This window comes from Aphelocoma coerulescens, chromosome 1 (assembly GCF_041296385.1).
Source record: "Aphelocoma coerulescens isolate FSJ_1873_10779 chromosome 1, UR_Acoe_1.0, whole genome shotgun sequence".
In the NCBI taxonomy this organism is placed as follows: domain Eukaryota; kingdom Metazoa; phylum Chordata; class Aves; order Passeriformes; family Corvidae; genus Aphelocoma; species Aphelocoma coerulescens.
The window spans coordinates 118,607,497-118,623,388 of record NC_091013.1 but is presented as its reverse complement, the minus strand read 5'-3'; the positions used below and the strand labels follow the sequence as shown (position 1 = coordinate 118,623,388).

Here is a 15,892-nt window from a genome sequence, read left to right as displayed (position 1 = left end):
TGGAGAACCTACAGCTTGCTCTCCCAACATTAATCCCAAAGTTGGATAATTTTGAGAGCTCTTGCTGCCTAAGAGGGTGTGTAGGTGCTCCCAGGGTGCTTTTAGGGTAGGATCATGAACCTGCTTTTGGATTCTCCTGTTATCTCCTGACTGTGCTTTGGTTTGCACCAGGGAGGGGTCACGGAGGATTCCTTTGGGATGAAACTAAACCAGAAATATGATCCAATGGGCACACAGGGCACAGGAAGAGATAGAGCTAGACCAAATAAATCCACCTAGAGATAGATGCACATCCTGAGCCAACTGTTCATGTCCACATCTCCCACCTAGCTGCATTCCTTCCTAGAGCAGCCAGTCCTGCTAGTTTTGAGAAACATTAGGACACAAACAGGCCGCCGTGTCAGCTGAGCCCTATGCAACCTTCCTTTTTAAAGGTTTTAGACACTGTGCAGGCTGAGATGTTGCATCTGTAAGACATGGATGCAGCTTTTGGGATATATTTTCCTGTCTTTAGCAGTGGAAAGCTTCAATTTAATGATTAGCACAGACATGTTAACGATCAGCACATACATTTTCATGTTTAGCACATACCTTGCAGAGCACTCACTTCCCTCAGAAGGGCTGGGAGGTCCGTGTAACATTTAAATGCTATTTTAATCTTATTTTAAGGGCTGAAATGGGTCTCAAATGATGCGTTAGGCTCAGGCTGGCCTTGGGTGTAAGGGCGCGATTCACCCCGAAAGAAGAGCCCAAACACAAGTCTCATCACAGCTGCAATATTCATTTCTGGAAGGCGCCCAGCAGGTCTTATCCAAGCCACTACAGACAGGCAGTTTGAGTTTTTCCAGTTCCTAATGATTACACAGTATCCTGGAGTCAGTTGGACAACTTCCACTGAGAGTGAAACTCCTTGTATTTAATATCCCCCGAAAATAAAAGTGGTATAAGAGAAGGGCCTCAGTCTTTTTCTTCTTTTATTGCTGCTGTTGAAAAGGTTTAGCCCACAGGGATTGGAGCACTGGGCAAAAATACAAAATATGCAGTACATCCTGTTACACCAAAGCAGGCAGATCCTCTCCCGTAACAACCAGACCGGTACAATGGGAGACTTTGTCTGGTTTTCCTGACCATGCAGCCTGCATGGGCTGTCATTAGGGTTTTCATTTCAGGAAGCTAAATGGTGGAAATTGATAAATATCACGACTCCTTTTTCACCATTGTTCCGGGAGGGCGTGTGTTTGAAAGGGATGGGGGAGCTCTATTACCTGATACTGCAACAGGCCACAGGAAATTATTGGACACCCAGAATATCATCACATATGACTCTTGGAAATCTTCAGCAGCCATGATACAAAGAAATTTGTAAATAAATAAATAAATAAATAAATAAATAAATAAATGCAGTGTTTAACAGATATAATAGATGGGCAGAGCAGAGAACAGCTTGATCTTGAGTTGATGTGAACAACTGTCCTTTCAAAATCCCTCTATCCTGACCTTCAGTAGGAGAAAAACCAGAGCAGGTCCCCTAGACAAAAACACCCTTCCACTCTACATCATGCTATAACATTTCTTGTGGCCTGGAATGGATTTGCAAAGCATTATCAAAACACCTAGCCCACCTTTCAGGGCATTGGAACAGAGCAAGAAACTTCCCAACCAACCCAAACTTTTGCTCTCCCATGTTGTCTGAGTTGCAGAGATTTCGTCATAGCCTCAGGGCTGTTTTCCAAGTCACCTACTCTCTCTCAGAACCCTTCTGCTTCTCTGCTGCCTTGCCTGCAATATTTTCAGATTTTTTTTCTCCCCTTGGAACATTTTGAAATGTTCATGTCATAGTCTAGATCATAACCACACCAGGCAACCTTATTTCCTTCCTGATGTTTACTGGGGTTTATGTGCTCCAGTATGAACTGACAAATGTGTGTACTCAAGCCCTTGCCAGTGAACAGCACGACTTTCCATGCTTCATAAAAACTCACCCATCCCTGGTGTAGCAGAACCATTCTCCTCTGCTCAGAGCAGGAGCTCACCACTTCCAAACACAGAAACCATATGGTGACATGTTTTAAGAGAAAACATAACCAAGCAATGTCCCACACATGACCTTTCCCAACAAAAACCTCCCCTTTCCATGCTGGAACTCCATTCAGGACAGGCACCTGGTGCCCCACAAGGTGCCAGCTGCTGTTGTGTGAGGCAGATGAGTGCTGGCACTCTGTTTTTGCCGTGTGTTCACACCCCAAACACTCAGCTTGACCCATTTGACTCATTAAAATTTGGTATTTTCAGAGAAGAAATGAGAGCTTTTGTAAAGGTGTTCCAATGCTTATTAACCTTAAAAAGTGGCATCTAACTCCTAATCTGGATCCCTTTAGCTGCAGTGCCCAGACATCACACCTTATTAAACATTTTCCTGCCAGTCTGAAGAGTCTGCTACTTCTTTTTCCTAGTTAGTCAATTATAGATAATAGCTTGTTACTCTGGCCCTCCCCTTGCGAGGCTTAAGCACAGTAAGGACCTTGTGTGTATGCAAAGAACAATTCTTCAATATTTCAGTCCATGTCTTGGCCTCCTTCAGCTAATCAAAAATATCTCCAAGGTGTGGGTATTGCTGCTGGACAAAGCTATGCTGCAACTTGACTTCCATAACTCTGTTGGGCAGAAACCACACCAGGAACTCATTACCAAGATGATCAGAGGGCTGGAGCAGCTCTGCTGGGAGGAAAGGCTGGGAGAGTTGGGATTGTTCAGCCTGGAGAAGAGAAGCTTTGGAGTGACCTCAGTGTGGCCTTCCAGGACCTGAAGGGAACCTAGAAGAAAGATGGAGAGAGACTCTTTACAAGGGCCTGGAGTGACAGGATAAGGGGGAATGGCTTCAAACTGACAGAGAGTAGGTTTAGAGCGAATATCAGGAAGAAATTCTTGCCTGTGAGGGTGGGGAGGCCCTGGCACAGGTTGCTCAGAGAAGCTGTGGCTGCCCCATCCCTGGAAGTGTCCAAGGCCAGGTTGGATGAAGCTCTGAGCAACCTGGGATAGTGAAAGATGTCCCTATCCACAACAGTGGGGTTGGAACAGATGATCTTTAAGATCCCTTCCAACCAAGGTCATTTTATGACTCCATGATTCTCTATTTTCAGGCCGCTGATAAAATTATTAAACTGTGTAGTGCTAAGAACTGTGTATTTTGGTATAGAGCAGGAAAGTCTTGCTTGATACTGTCTCTTTACCATCACACGTTGAGGTCTCTCAATTTCCAGTCCAGTCACTGTTTGCTGTTTTCTATGCCTCAGCAAATCCACATGCACAACATTGAGCAACCACAGTGTAATGAGGATGAATAACAGCTCTTGGTTGTACAGTCACTTCCTCCCTATCCCCTGCGTGCTGCGGCGTTTGCCTTCCAGGCCCAGGGCTGCTGTGTAGGACGTGGCTGTTGGGGTCCCTCAGAGTGAAGTCAGGCTTCCTGAGTGCCACTGACAAAGACATGACCTCACTTCAGCCCTGTTTTGGCTGCTTGGACACGTTTCTACTTATAGGGCTCGGGCAGCACCTCCCTCCTGCACTTCACAGAGACATAAACACCCCTTGTCCTTTCCTGCTTGCATCTTCTGAAGAGCTCATTTTGGTAAATTCTAATTGCAGGGGTTTTTTTGTCTTACTTAGAACAGTCTGTCTGCAGTTTTGTGTAGATGAGGCCAGACCAATTTTGTAGGGAAGAGCATTATAACAGTCTTGCTTTCTCACTCCCCCATCAGCGGGATCAGGGAGAGAACTGGAAGGGTAAAAGCTGGAAAACTCGTGGGTTGAGATTAAGACAATTCAATGGGGAAAGGAAAACCCACACACAAGCAAAGCAAAACAAGGAATTAATTGACTTTTTCCCATGGGCAGGTGCTCAGCATCCCCAGGAGAGCAGGGATCCCCATCACATGTAATGGTGACTTGGGAAGACAAACCCCATCACTCCAAATGTCCCCTCTTCCTCCTTCTTCCCCCTACTTTATATCCTGAGCAGGATGTCACGGGGTCTGGGATATCCCTTTGGTCAGTTGGGGTCACCTGTCCTGGCTGTGTCCCCTTGCACCCCCAATTTCCTCCCCAGAAGCACGGAAAGCAGGAAAGGCCTTGGCTCTGTGTGAGCCCTGCTCAGCAATAACAAAAACATATCTGTATTATCAACCCTGTGCTCAGCACAACCCCAAAACTCAGCCCCACACCAGCCACTGGGAAGAAAATTAACTACCCCAGCTGGAACCAGCACAAGGAGAAAACATTTGGTGGCTGAGGAAAATCTGCAAGTCCTTGACAAAAAGCCTCACTGCACATCACTGTGCACAAGCTGTACTTGTCCTTGGAAGCAAACACTGACTGAGGCACAGTATGTTACTGGTTTTGTTTTGGTTTTGGTGGTTTTTTTGACCTGTGTGTTCTTTTACAGGGATATGGAGTAGTCCCCATTCTAAATAGTCAAGGAATGCTGCAAGAATGCAGCCTTCATGCACATATGGAAATGAATGACTGCACGACATGCAAGGCCCATCAGACTGTCTGCTGTCTGCAGTGTAACCCCTGTGGCCCTCTCTCCTCCCTCATTTGCCTAACCCTGTTTTAACAAGCACCTGGAATGGTTCAGCTGTGATGTTCCTGCTGTTCCTGCTCTGCAGGCCCAGAGGACTCCCTCACATACTTCTCTTGACACAGTGACTCGCGTGGGGCAGAGGCAGAATTCCAAAACAAAGCCGGCAGATGCTGTGGGTCCATGAAAGCCACATGAAGTTGGAGCTCTGATGGTTTTCATTATGTTGTGGTGTGAGTGCCCTGCGTTCACATGGCCTGGTGGATTTTAGCAATGCCTTTAGTTTGAGTTTCAGGCTCTTTCTGCAGATTTGAGGGCACTCTGTGTGCATGTAATGGGGGGGATTTTATTTTAGTTTTTAATGTTGGCAAGCGAAACACTCTTTTTCTCCAGCCTCTTTACTTGCACTTTGCTGTGCTACCAGGAAAACACTGGGAGAGTTATTGGTCAATGCCTCTTAGAGTAAAAGTTAGTAATGTTTCCCAGTAGTAAATGTTGTGGGAAATACATGAATTCCTTTCAAGCTCTGAATCAGATTCTTTTTTTCCCTTCAAACCACCGCTCAGATCTGAGGAATTCCGAAAAGAAAGGTTTTCATACTGAACCCAGAACTCTCTGTATTGTTCATGGGACTGTCAAGGTGCTGTTTTTACAAGGTGTGATTCAGAGAGCCCAGCCACCCACATGGCAACTGCAACCACAAGAGGCAACACTTCAGAGCATCCTATCTGAGAATCCATCTAGAGGACATTTCAGACAGACCTGAGGCTCCTCTGCTCGTGCTTGGAACTGCCTGGACATGAGCCAGCTCTCATTTAGAAGTCCTGCAGACATGTTAGCTCAGTTCTGTGTTTGAGCTAATATCAAAGCCCTTGCAATCATCTGCTTTGAGATGATGCCTTGTAGGTAAAGCTCAGTCCTCAGGTGATCTGGGGTTTTGTTGCCTCTGTGGATGTCAAGAGGAATTTTGCCTCAGAATAAAAGCACTCGGGGGAGGAGGTGTTTTTCTGCTTTCTGTTATGCCATAACCATTGCTCTGGCCCAGCAGAATTTTCTACAGAGCCTACAGCTGGTTTCAGGGAGCCTCTTTGGACCCTGTTGAACACGAAGCAGGTTTTTAACAGCCTCCACCAGCCTTCTCTGCCTTGCTTTGCACCCTCTCAGGCCTGGCCAAAATCCAGCCCTCAGCCAAAGCCTGTAGGACTCCTTTCCTAGTGCATGTACTTTGCAGATAAAAGAATAACTTGAATCAGAAGAAAACCAGGCAGAACCCCCTGCCTGCAGTCACGTGTCACACCCAAAGCAGTACCAAGGGCTCTTGGCTCTCGGTCTCAGCAGACAACAAGTTTGCACCTGGAAACTTTTGGAAGCAAAATCTTTTCAGGAAAAAGGCATCTGGCCCAAAACGTAGCATGGATTCCTTTGTTTAGTTTAGCTGAATCCCACGGTTTTGCATTTTCATCCCTCAATCCTCCCTACCAGAGGAACAAATCTCCGGTAATTTGAACACATGTATGCTCTGCACTGACTCCCGACTCTGGTAACTTGTTCCATATTCTCAGCACCATTTGCATTAAACAGTTCTGCCACGTTTCCCCTGTGCTCCAAGTGCAGAGAAACAGATGGGCAAACAAAGCAAGGAACGGCCCTGCCTCGCTGCACCTGAATTTTAGTTTGAAATCTATGCAAACTTGGGGACTAATTAGGTCATTTTAAAATAAGGGAAATTCCTGCAAAATGGTTTTTTTTGTACTTCTTCAAACGAAATGAAATGTGAAACCACTCCAGATTACAGCATGTAAATTGATGTGGAGATAAGATAGGCTTTGTTTTGTTTGAGACTCAGAAACATACTTTAGGTAAAGCTCCTTGTTGTTGGCAGCCTACTTTCTTTGCTGAAACAGGATTTAAAGTCATCATTTACCAGCTTTTTTTTCACAACACTTTGATGGGAGTAGGAGGAAGGTGGTAGTGGGAAGTCTTTCCATGAGAGGTTTGCTGAATGGTTATGAAAATGTTGTTGGATTTAAAGCCCTGTGCAGGACAACCTCTCTGCTTGGCTTTTTTTCTGAAAATCAGACCCCTGGTTGACTGTGTCTTTCACAACAGGTTGATAATGCCTGTACCTTTGCAAAAAACACTCAAAAATGAATTTAGAAAGAATGAAACCTCTCTTCTGTTAAAGAATGCTGTCCCAAAGGCTGTTAGGCAGTGTTTTAATCTGAGACAACTGGTATTTTACTGACTCAGGCAGCAGTGCTTAATGATTGTTAGCAGTATTTAGTGACTGTGAATGTTCAACCTGTATTTGCTTTGCTTTCTGGTTTGTCTCTGACTCCCTTCACTAAAGGCCGAAAAGCTCCTGAAAAGATGGGAAATAGTTTTGCAAAATCTTTGCTAAAATGCTGGGAGATCTTTGTGATGTTGAGTGTGCTTGTTACCTGCCCTTTCCAGCTTTTCTGCCTCCAGGAGCAAGAATGAGATGGAACCTGCTGATTGTTGGAAAGCCCCACATTAAGTTTTGTTAACTTCACAAAATAAATAAATTGCCTTCAGCTTAATGTCTACCCTAGTGATTTCGTGGGGGTTTTTTTTAAGGGCTGGAACTTTTTCTTGCTTTTTAGCATGACAGCAATAAAAGTCCCTCAGTTAAAAATAAATACAGATTTGGTACCCGAAGAAGTCAATTGCTGCTTAGATAAATTTAAAAGACTGAAACTCTTGATGAGAGGTTTTCTGGAATCCAGACAGCAAGCTGAAGTCACACAGCAGACTGGTCTTGAAATGTTCAGTGCCTCTCATGTACATAAAAATCAGGTTTTCTGTTCTTTTGGTTTGGTTTTTGGGCTTATTCGGGATGAGTTGGACATGGCAGATCCTTATCCAACTGCCTTAAGCATCCAAACTTGCAGGGAGCTGGAGCTGGAGCACCTACAAATGACCTGCAAGTCTTGGGAAATGGCAGCAGAACCATCCCCACAGGTTCCCACAGTTGCATTCCAGAGAAGTGCCTGAGGCTGTCCTGGAAATCCTAAATGCCGTTGAAAGTCACTGACAAATGGCTGTGGAGTTTTGTAAAACCCCCAAATAATTTAGGAATAGGTTTAGTAATCCCCTGAAATTGCATGCTTTGGAAAATCCCAGCAATGTGGATTTACCATTACAAATGAGAGACAACTGTGGAAAATCTGTGAAAAGGAAAGTCTTTTTTGTTGTCCTGGAAGATCTCAGCTATCACATTTTATCTTCTGCTGCATCTCCACCTCAATTTGTTCTGAAATCTTGGAACAAAAGAGCACTTTGGTGCCCAAGCCATTCAAGAACAGTTTCCTTACAGATGAAATGACATGTCTGAAAGCATCTTGAACCTCTTAATATTATTGCTATGACACTGAAAAGGTTCTCTTTCATGTATTTGATATTAGGACAGTGCTGACAGATCCACAGCCTCACCTAATAACAGTGCTTCAAGAAGTGAGATTTCACTAACCATTCATCCTACATGACACAATTTTATTTTTCTCATTCTGTTTGCCTAAACAAAAGCAAACTTGCCTAATTTTTCCTGTACTGCTGTTAGTTGTACAAACATTTACTGACTCACCTAAGCCAGGGTTTCCACTCAAACAGTTTTTACCCAGCTGAATGAGGTCATTTAAATGGTCATTTACAACTAAAAAGAATTTTCTCATACATCAAAACGTAAGTTTTACTTTTGGTGGAAGGGAGGGTAATTTGCTACAATCAGTCTTGAGCTAGGCTTTATTTTATACTGCAGTAAATGTTGCTACCCATCAACTCCAACCAATTAAAATGGCATGGGTGTATGAGCAGCCTGTCCCCAACTTCATTCTGCTGCTTTTGTTCAGGGGAAATGGATGAGTAAAACGTCTCCAAAGGGTGTTTTATCGAGGCTGACACTGCAAAATGAGCACTGTGAGGGTTTTGTTTGTTTTGCTGGAGGTGTGGATTTGTATCCAGGTTCCCAAATGATGGAAAAATTCAATCTCCTCTGTTGAAAGATTCACAGGGTGCAGCAGTCTTTGAACCACAAGCAACCAGGGAAATGGAGGTACAGGAGGAAGGAGTGAGGGAAGCACTCACTGTGCAGGCTGCCTGAGAGGCCATGAGCAAAAGGGACCTCTTTTTGCAAGGATTCTTTTCTCCTCTTCCCTCATTTTAGTTTTTCTTTAAAGAAATAGGATAAAAAGGTATTACTCCCAGCTTTTTTAGAAGGAAGCCAGCACTAAATCTTGCTTCCTTCTAGGCTCTGCTTTCTATTTTGGTGATGTGAATAATGGGATCTGAATGCCCGTGGGCCCACTATTTATTCTGATCTTCTTTCCTATTTTTCCTCTACATTTTTAGTTTAAATGCAGCCCTGATTGTCTAAGACCTTGATTAATGGGACCAGCCCACATCCTTAGCAAAACCAGGAATGCCTCTGTGACACTCTCCAAGCTTACCCCAGGTAGGATATTCTCTGAACTGCAGTGGAGTCAGCCAGCTGCCCTCGGTGGTTTGGAGCTCAGACCCAAGGTGTGTGGTGGAATGTGCAGGAGAAATCTGGATCAAATTCCTCTTCGGCGTCTGTTTTATAGAGGAAGGAATTGGTTACTGGGGCTTCCCAGCCCAGGTCTCAGTGCTCAAGCATATCATCAGCCAAAAAGGGGAGAGTTATGAAGAGCCTCTGACTGCTGTTTTCAAAAGAAATGCCTTTCTCAGGCCTCTGCACTGGAAGCATCTGTTCTTATTTATGCAGTTTTTCATATACAAGAGGATATCATACATATTCATTCTGGAGAGATTATTCCCGATTGAAAAAAAAAACCAAACCAAAATCCAACCCAAACCAACCAAACCTACAACCTCCCCCCGCCCCCCCAACATTTGAAAGGAAAATAAAAATCTCATACCTTGAAAATGTCTCCAAAGAAGGTGAGACTGGCTCCTAGGTGAGATGTTTTCACCCAGGCTGGCCCTGCTTCAGCAAAGCACTCAAGTGCATCCATAAGCCCTGTTCACTCCAGTGGGAAGCCTGGATTTTGACTGGATTCTGTGGAACAGCTGCCAAACAAACTCATGGTGCATCCTCGCCCTCAATGGTGCAGGGATGAACCTGATTAAAGCTGTTGTGAGAGACCACTGGAGAAAGCCAAGTGCTCTGTACAACAACAACAACAACTTTTATTGATCCCATAAAACTCAGGAACACTCCTCTTAGCCAACCACCTATTTCTGCCTGCTATTTACAGAAAATGAACCCTGTTATTCACACATCTAAAGCCAAAGAGTGCTCTTGCAATAAGTCCCAGCACTTAAAGTACTTCATGAAAGAAACATCAGTGCTCTCCCCACTTGTGCAGCTACAGAAAATGCCTCTCTCCTTTGGAGTGAGATAAGAGTTATGGAGAGAGGAGAATTTATCCTGATTCAGGGAGCTCTGTAACCAATCTAGCTCCCTAATAGCTGAGTGGGAAATGAGCAATTGAACCATGTACCAGTGGGATCCTGGGCTGCAGGGGGAAGGGTGTGGCCAGCAGGCTGACGGAGACAATTATCCCCACTTCTCTGCGAACTGTCCAGTTCTGGCTCCCTGGTTCAAGAAAGACAAGGAATTACTGGGGCAGGTCCAGCTGAGGTCAGTGGCGATAATGAAGGGCCTGGAGCATCTCCCTTAGGAGGAAAGGCTGAGGGAGCTGGGGCTGTTCAGCCTCGAGAGGAGACAATCAAGAGATCAGACTCTTTCCAGTGGCACATCCTGAAACACAGAAAGTTTTTTAGGAGGAAAATAGGAGGAAAATCTTCCTTACAGTGAGGGTGACAGAGCACTTGGAACAGGCTGCCCAGAGAGATTGGAGTCTGCTCCTCTGGGGATATTCCAAAGCTGCCTGGATCCTGCGTAACGTGCTCTGGGTGAACCTCCTTTAGCAGGGGAGTTGGGGGATGATCTCCAGTGTTCTGTGATTCTGTGAATCACTGCAGGTTTTAAAGCTGGGCTGCTCTTTGGGCAGTATTCAGACATGTGTGATTTCCAAACTGGCACTATGGAGACAAACATGGCTTTATTAGGGAGTGTCACAGGATGGTGGAGAGAAAAAGGATGAAGAAGAGAAGCCCAGTTCTAGTATGCCACCCACTTAATCCACAATTACTGCGTGTATACTCCTATTTATTCATGAGTAGCTCAGCTCTGTTTCATTGCTCCTGTCCCGGTTGTCTTGTTCCTTGCCCTGACAGATTCCAGCTGAAATCAGACCCTAGAGGAAATGAATTGGGTTTATGCCTGTGTAGAAGGGTTGCTCAAGCAGTATATCTGTTTATTAAAGCACAGTCTGGCAATTCTCATAGGGTGTCTATAACTTGTAAACTTTTAATACAAAAGGAAATTCAAAATGCAATCAAGAATACAATGGGGTTTGCAGGTTCATGCAGTTATCCCTCTCCAATCCTATAATCCATCCTTCTGTGGTGACTTGCATGGTTCTGGCCTGATCCTACAGCTCTATTCACATGGCAATACATATATTCCCATTAATAACCGTTTAAAATCAATATATTTTATTACACGGTCTATACATTTCAGAATCAGACCTTCTGAGAAAAAGATAGTATTGTTTTCAGACAAAAGAGTCAAGAGAGTAAAATATTATTTATGCTGAAATGACCTAATGGGAGATTCTATATTAATTTCTCTCATATGGGGAAAACATATTTTATATAATTTTTCTAAACTGAGAGGAGAAACCTTAAAAAAAATTGTTCAATTTAATTTAGAGGCATAAACCCGAGCCTTGTAGATGTGTGAAGTCATCATCCGGTCCATGTTGCTGTTGAGGACTGGCTTGTAAGGAGAAACAATTAAAGAAAAACTTTGTCTGGTGTTCATTAATTGTATTAACATAAAATACACTTTTACTAATTGGTTCTTACATTTTAGACAGCTCTGTCACTAGATGTTGGATAAAGGATGTCATCAGCATGTGATTTCTTTGAATATCTTTTATTTTTTAATGTTTTTCCATTTCTGAACCAAGGATAATTCCTGTTGACTGGTTATCCCAGCACAGAAATCTTAAGAGTGGGCAGGCAATTGTATTTTCATTTCTGTTTGATTGCTTCTCCTCATTCTATTAGAAAAGTTAGACTCCCTCACACAGCAATGTTATCAGCTCTTCTAAGCAGATAATTTATGAGCAAGCCCAGATTACATTTGGGATGAAATGACCATAGATCTGTAGTATCTAATAACATGGCTTTGAGAAGAAAAAGTAATTTGGAATTGGTAACCTTGAGCGCAAATTTGCCTCTGGTACCAATAAACCCCTTTTCCCTAGGAAGAGCTAATTCTGTGGCAATCAGCTTCTCTTCTGAGCCTGGAAAGAAAAACAGAGTCTCACTTCCACTAAAGTGAATACTGAAACAGGATTTTCACCTTCCCACCAGTGCTGATCCAGACTCTGGAATAAATTAAACCCTGAAACTTTTAACTGGGGAGGGCTTGCAGTGTCTGAGGCTGCTTGAAACAACAGATTCTTGGCACCAGACGTTTCTTGAGATGCTCTTTCCATTGTAAAAAAGGATTAATAATAACCAAACATCGCTGGTTAATTTCTCCAGAGTCCTTAAAGGGTGGAAATAGTGTGTAGATGAGGTAGAACCCCTCACTACTCTCAGCATTCAAAACCCTGCTGGGTATTCATAGCCTTTGAAATGTCTGCTTTTAATTATGCACATTGCCTTTCTGCCAGGGAGCAGGTGGAACAGCTTTCAGCTCGACTGGGAGCTCACATAAACTCCTCTCAGCAAAGCCTCTTCAAGAGCATTCTCGTTCAGGGCTGCCTGTGTCAAGCTGAGACTTCAGGTATGCACAGGAGAATTTTCTCCTTCCAGTTAACTGTACTAGAAGTAATTGGGAATTCAGTGGAACCTGCACTTCCCCTCTTGCTCTGCTATCTGCCCAGCAGCCAGCTCTGTGGCTGTGCTGTGCTTTGGTGAAAAAAACCTCTCTCTTTGTATCTAGCCTGGCATGGAATCATAAATTCATAGAATATCTCAAGTTGGAAGGGACCCATCACAGAATCCAACTCCCTGTTCCTCACAGGACTTCATAAAACTAAACCATATGACTATCAAAAAAAAAAAAAAAATTAAAGGAATGTTAACTGGGAATGTCCTTCAGAAAATGTCATGCTAATTTTCTTTTTATAGCCACATCCAGCAAGGTATTACATATCCAAGGTATACACACCTGTGTGCTTCACTGTGGGATTGTTCAGCCTGGAGAAGGGAGGCTTTGTGGCCTTCCAGTGCCTGAAGGAGCTACAAGAAAGATGGAGAGAGACAATTGACAAGGAAGGGAGTGACAGGATGAGGGGGAATGGCTTCAGACGGAAAGAGAGTGGGTTTAGATTGGATATAGGGAAGAAATTCTTTTACTGTGAGGGTGGGGAGGCCCTGGCACAGGCTGCCCAGAGTTCTTGGATTCCCCATCCCTGGAAGTGTTTAAAGCCAGGTTGGATGGAGCTCTGAGCAGCCTGGGATAGTGGAAGGGGTCCCTGCCCATGGCACAGGGTTGGAACTGGAGGATCTTTAAGGTCCCTTCCAATCCAAGCCATCCTGTGATTCCACAGAAATTCAAACAATGTGTTAATGAAAAATGTCAACATCAAGCTCGTCCAAGCACCCAGCAGCCACTCTTATCTCTCCCCCATCTTTTTGTCACTCTTTGTTCCAATGGCAAGAATAACTCCTGTACAACAAACACAGACCTGCCATTTGTTCTTATTCCTTCTCAAACTGAATCTGTCAGGGCAGCTCTTCCCCCTTTTGTGGCAGTTTTTTTCCCAGGTTTTCCCTGTGTTGTTTATGGGCAGAATGAGCACAGCTATACATGCAGGCATGACTGAAAGTCAGGCATCCAAGCTCCCTGCCTTGTTATGAGTCTGCATGTGCCAAGGGGCTCTGGTGCACAAGCTGTTTTTTGACAGACATAAGGAGGTGGAGGTTTGAAAATTCTTGCAGATATTGTTACACTGTACCAGGAATATCTGTCAACAATCAGGAGAAATCCTACAGACCCAAGGTCTGCTCCTTGAAAATGATTCACAGAAACTTTGGTAAAGTTTGGTTAAAGAAGACAAAGATATTTACAGGCTGAAAGAATATTATATTTTTAAAGTTCTGATTTGAGAAACAGCCCTAAATACATGTAATTGTGTTTTTTGAATAAGTGTAAACATAGATAAAACTCCAATCTAGTCAAATGAAAACAATCCAATAGCCCCAACCTGCCCTAAGCCTCTCATCCCCTTTGGTTCCATCTGCAACTCTTGGACAGGGGAGAGGAGAGATTGTGAAAAGACAGCATGGGCTGGGCACAGCCACAGCTTTAAAAACTTTTAATATTTGTCCTGAAAATGAAAAGTATGGGCTACTGCCACTCAGTACCTGGATTTTGCTGAGCAAACTGTAATCACCCATCCTACTTTTCTTCTGCTGGCTTCATTGTCAGTAGGTTCTCCAGTTCAAGGCTTTGGTTTTGCAAGCAATGCAGGGACAGCTCTCAAGGGCAGGGCTATAAAAGTTGCAGATACTCCACACCACAGACTCCTTTTTCATTTGAGAAGAAACTTTCTCCGAAGAGACAAGATTTGTGGTGCTACAAGGTTGTAATTAAGGAGAATGCAGGCAGGAACTCATTGTCTGTGTAACACAAGCAAAACAGCAAAATTAAGTGGAGGGAGGACTAGTAAAAGTAAGAGTGAAGGAGGGCATTTTTTCAACAAGGCTGCTGAAAAAAACCCCTGAAATAACACCAGTTCTTAACTTCAGCATCCTGAGGTTATTACATTTCTACCACAAACCCTTACAAAGGCAGCTCCTTACACAGGTGTTAGCATTTCTCAGATCAAGTGACCAGCTCCTCACAGCTATTGCACAGAGATGTCACTGTCAGTTTTCATTAGCTGGAGATGCAGGCAAAAAAAATCAAAGAAGGGCTTAAGTGGGGTTTAAGATGGGTCTAAGCTCCTTGCAAAGCCTGAGGAACAGCTGGCATGCAATGTAAGCATTGTTCATCCAGCATGGAACAGTCGTGGGGTCTTCTCCCCTTACAGGAACTCCCTCCTGAAGAGCCTGTTAATCCCTGCTGGGGCACTGAGCACCAGCAACACCACGAGAACCACAAAAGACATCACTGAAACACGTGCTGGTCTGTGAAAACACCCATGTGGGACAGTGAAACCTTGCAAACTGTAAAAAAACCCACCCCAAAATGTCGGCTAGGGTAGGAGGAGTGATCCTAATGCTCTTAAAGGCTCCCTCAGTCTTCAGCACTGTGATGGAATTTCACATGTCCCTCAGACTCCTCCCGAAGCATGATCCAATGCCATGTTTTTCCACATGTACCCATCTCATGCTTTTAATAATTAGAGGAAATAGGTTCTCTGATGTGCAAAATCCAGTTGAAAGTAGCTATTTACACTTCAAACAGCCTTCAACCCATTAATTGCTTCCCTCTCACCCTCTTGTACTGAAATTGTGGCATGTTAAGAGTAATTTAAGAAAAACTCACGCCCCAAATAGTGATAAAATATCTGCTGCTTTCCTTTAATACTATTCTGGTCCTACCAAAGTGCAGCTTAAAATACTTGGTTTTTATCCCCCTCTCTTTGTTTAAGTCAGCAGTGCAATGGCATTTGAGCTCTTTTTTCAGACTTGTAATTGCCCAGATGATAAAGCTGGACGCTGTGGCAAAAGGCATAATGGAAGGAATGTGTTTCACTTCTCACCTGTCTTTCCCAAAATGTGCTGGCAGCCAAGGATGATATTTGAGAGCCTTTCAAAAGAATGCTTCTCTTCTCTAATAAAAGGAAGCTTTATTCGGATACTCTTTTTAATTCCAAGGTCCAAAAGAGCTCTCAACATCATCAGAAGCTCAGCTGGATTGAAATGGAAATGTTGGAGCCAGAACATGTGTTGCTACTTCTTTTGGCTCAATAATTCAAAAAGAAAAATAAAAAAATCGTTATTAAATCTGCTAAAGGGCTCAGTTTTGCCTGGTCCTCGGTGACCTGAAACTCCCGGAAGGCGATAAAATGGAGTGCTCAGCCCCTTTTGGGATTCTCCATATGAGCCCTGCCAAGCACATGACTTCCTGACATCTGCTGAAGCAGCAGTACCTGCAAAGCCATGACACTGCTTGAGGTACTGGGAGAGTGCTGGAATCCAGCCCTTTACAGATGAACATCACAAATATCCCAGTATTTCAAGTAACTCCTGACATCTGTAGACAGGAGAACCTCTCAGCGT

General features: G+C 43.8%; 1 long non-coding RNA gene across 1 annotated transcript; it reads right to left on the bottom strand.

The window, feature by feature from the left end:
* Positions 1–710: 710 nt before the first annotated feature.
* Positions 711–15,235, bottom strand: LOC138120016 (uncharacterized). Its single transcript, XR_011155703.1, has 5 exons — positions 14,030–15,235; positions 12,831–12,901; positions 9,496–10,624; positions 9,046–9,169; positions 711–2,813 (listed from the first exon to the last, which is right to left on the bottom strand). It is a non-coding gene; the product is annotated as an uncharacterized lncRNA (long non-coding RNA).
* Between the last annotated feature and the right edge of the window lie 657 nt (positions 15,236–15,892).